The following is a 3,783-nucleotide window of genomic DNA, read 5'->3' on the forward strand; positions in this document are numbered from 1 at the left end:
GCTGGCTCCTTCTTAGAGGCTGGGATGTAAATACTTAACGAGAAAATGTGGTGTGTGTGTTTTTTTAAAAAAAGACAAAAACACAAAAAATTAAGGACGTATGCAATAAAATAAGGAACCTTTTCTGCATTTTCCTGGTGGCCTGTGCTGCAGTGAAGGGGTGTGTGCGTGTTTTTTGGGGGAAGGAACAGGTGTCCCTTCCTGGCTGGCCACACCAGAAGCATCCAGGAGACGAGTCCCTCCCTGCCGCAGCAGCCCGTCTTCCTGCACTCCCTGCTCTCCGGAGAATCACCCACCCTCCTGCCACACTCAGCTGCAGCGGCCTTTCATCCCTTAATCTGCTCTCTAATAGGTCTAAAGCGGGGAAGGGGGTTAGCCAGGCGCCATCTGGCTCGTCCTGCAAGGGACCAAAATGACCCAAGATCTCTGGAGGCCGAAGGCCCCGCACAGGAACTCACTTGGGAGGCGCATCTACCTCAGAGCACGGGGGGGACAGCCCAGGAGTCCAGACCCCTCCCCGTCCCAGTGGGAGGGATTTGAATGCCCCGGCAAGCTGCTCTTCCTTTGTTTGCTAATCCGCCCTCCTGTACGTGTCCCCTAAGCGGCTGCGTGCAGCCCCCTCCATCCATGCCCCCCTGGCCCCCTGTGGTGCATTTCAAGCCTAAAACCCCTCTAAGCCTCTTTGATGTCCCAACCAGATGAGCAAAGGAGTTCAGGCAAAAAATACCATTCACCCGCAGAAGAGCTGGGCGTTCGACAAGGGGGTGGTGTGGGCTGCTCTGGGCCTCCTGCGCAGCAGCCAACCATGCCCGCTGCTAGAAGCTCCCTCCACGTTGGGTTGGCGCTATCTTCTCGCTGTAGAGCCCACCTGTTGGGAAACTTCCTTGGCTGATCCCCCAGAGCCTCCTTCCCCTGCTGGAACCAGGCTCAAGAACCTGGGTGTGCCCACATCCAGCTCTGACCAACCTGCAGCATCCTTCAACAGCCCTGAACAGAGCAACCTCTGGCCATTGTGGGCACCTGCCTTACCCTGGGAATAGAGCACTGGGGGCACGAGGTACATCTAGGAGAGGCTGTCAGAGAAAGGCACACATACCTTTGCAGGTGAAGGACCTGATCCAATGCAGCAGCCAAGGCAACCCCTCCAAAACTTGCCTCTGCCACAAACTCATCAGTTGGCCTTCACAGTGCCCCTCCCTCCCTGCTTCTGCTGAAGTCTGGGGGTAATACTGATGACCTAATGTTACCCTGCACATGCCCAATCTCGTCTGGTCTCGGAAGCTAAGCAGGGTCAGGCCTGGTTAGTACTTGGATGGGAGACCGCCTGGGAATACCAGGGGCTGTAGGCTTATACCGTAGTCTTTCGAGACTGAAAGTTGCCAACCACCACTAATACAGCCTCAAGAGGAATCTTTGGTTCCTTTCCTCCCTGCAAAGGAGCAGCTCCAGAGCTTCTCAACCTTCCTGCTCCTTCTCTCTAGGGTGGAGGTGGGGGCTCTGAGGGTGTGACTCACCTTAGGTGAGGCCAGTGGCTAGCTGTGAGTCGCTTTAGAGCAAGCAACAAAGATGATTTCTGTACCTGCAACAGATGTGCAGGAGGAGGGATTTCAGCTGCCCCACCACAGTGACCAGAGAGGGAGGAAGTTGTAACTGCTAAAATTCCCCCTTCCCCACCACAGAACTGGGGCTCCAGCCAGCTCATTTCTTTGCTCTCCCCCATGAGGCTCAAGAAGCAGCCTTGCTTGGCTACAGCAGATTAGAGAAAGGGAGCAAACAGCTGAGGGGAGGGGGAGGTGGAACACCCCCGCCTGCCTGCCACCCACCCCCCTCTGCAGCCTCCTCATTTGCACAGGGAAGGAGGTGAGATCTTATTCATATGTAAACCTCTATTAATAGCTGCTGTGACCTGCTGTAGGGCCCAACAGCTGCCAACCTGTCACCCCTTCCTGTTGCTTCCACCAGAAGGTTGCCAGGAAAAGGTAGCAGCCTCCAAGGCAAGGAAAGGGGAAAGGTCTAGGCCTGCAGAACAGAGAGCTTGCCAACCTCTCCCCAACAGTCCAGCTCTTGTGCCTGAGACACAGCAGCTCTTGGGGCGCCACCGCTGGGGTGACAGCGGCACCCTTCCAGCCATGCCACCCAGGATAACTTGCACCCGTGGACCCCCCAGTTACACCACTGTGTGCCTGTCAACAATACAGTAGACGGAGGTCACAATCCTATCCACACTTTCGTGGGAGTAAGCCCCACTGACTATAATGGGACTCACTTCTGAGTAGACATGCATAGGATTGGGCTCTCAGACACGGAAATGAGATGCAAGGAAAGCATCATCCACTCAGCTCCAAGTGAGTATCACTGCCTGCTTTGTTTTTGTGTGTCATGTTGAGTGTTAAGGCACAGGAGCAGGAGTCAGTGAGAAAGCTGGCAGCCCCTGGGGAAGGGTGCAGGGGGGGTAGGGTGGAAGGTGCGCTCACCTCTTCGCCCCTGTCCCCCATCACCTTCCAAGGGCAGAGCTGGGCTGGTGCCGGGTGGGGCTTGGCGCTATTCATAGCCCAGCGCGGAGGATATTTTTATATCCAGCTGCTGCTTGCGGGGAGGTGAGGGGGGGGCGATGGCAACAGCAGCACCGCGACAGGATCCGGTGTGAATTATGCATCGTGGTGGCTGTGATGTGCTGTTGAGTTCAAACCGGCAGCAACACCTTCCCCAGAGATTGCAGAACTGGGGGGGGGGGAATGCACTGTGTGTAGCTGCTGTGTGGAGGGGTGTGTGTGTGTGACCAAACCCAGGATTCTACGGTATGCCATTCTGCCTCCCCCACTTGTACATCATGCTGACTAAATGTGGAGGAACCGCTCACTGCTGCCCTAAAGACATCTGGGGAAACAGAATACAGAAATTCTCCCCCCCCCCATTTCTTCCAGTTAGTGCTTGATTTCTCAGGTCACTTCCTCTAATGCAGAAACCCTGCTGCCTGAATGCCAAGAGAATGAGGAAAAACTCGTGGTTGAGGATGCAGTCTGCACACACTCAGAGGCATTCTCAGCATGGTTGAGGAAACCAAGCCCAAGAAGCAGGCCTGGGTCAAGCTTAAAACATTTTAATCCCAGGAACAGTGTCCAACTCTTGAGATTCCCGAGGCAGAAAACAAGAATTCAGGCAAAAATTGCTTGCATCAACACATCCTCTGTCTTCTCTTTCTGCCCATTTAAGGTTAAGTGGTGCACTCCTCAAGGCCAGGGTGTTTTCCTTAATGCATGACTCTATGCAACTATTTTTTTAAAATTACATCTCTGCTATTTTATAACAGGACAGTGCTTGACTAGACCACTAGGAATCACACACACACACACGTGCCCCCAACTCAAATCTGTTGCAGCCACAAACACACCAGATGGCCTCCATCTCTGTCAATCTCTCCCCCCCCCCCCCCCCCCGGTGAAATAAAGCGAAACAACTTCTGGCCTGCCTTACCAGGCAAGTTGTAAAGATTAAGCTAGCCAAGGTGGAATGTTTTGGACACTTAGAATATGTTGTGCAAAATAAGTGGCCCCATTTACATTCCGTGCCTGCTTTTGGGACAGGACAAGCACTTCCTCACTGGATGCAGAGTGGAGTAAGACAAAGGGAGCCTGCCCCCCAACTTTTCACTGCTCTCTTGCAACCAAATCCAGTCTACGGAGCGCTCTTCGCTCCCCTACTCACGCCAGGTGCCTAACCTATACCGTTCTTCCTGGGATGCTTATTCCCAACCTGAATGGTGTGAAAAGTGAAAAATGAGAA

At 53.8% G+C, this 3,783-nt stretch overlaps 1 pseudogene; it reads left to right on the forward strand.

Annotated features, from left to right (window-relative positions):
- The first annotated feature begins 1,228 nt into the window (after positions 1-1,228).
- LOC136662082 (5S ribosomal RNA) lies at positions 1,229-1,349 on the forward strand (annotated as a pseudogene).
- The last annotated feature ends 2,434 nt before the right edge of the window (positions 1,350-3,783 follow it).

The sequence above is a fragment of the Tiliqua scincoides genome, chromosome 10, assembly GCF_035046505.1.
Source record: "Tiliqua scincoides isolate rTilSci1 chromosome 10, rTilSci1.hap2, whole genome shotgun sequence".
Taxonomy (NCBI): Eukaryota; Metazoa; Chordata; class Lepidosauria; order Squamata; family Scincidae; genus Tiliqua; species Tiliqua scincoides.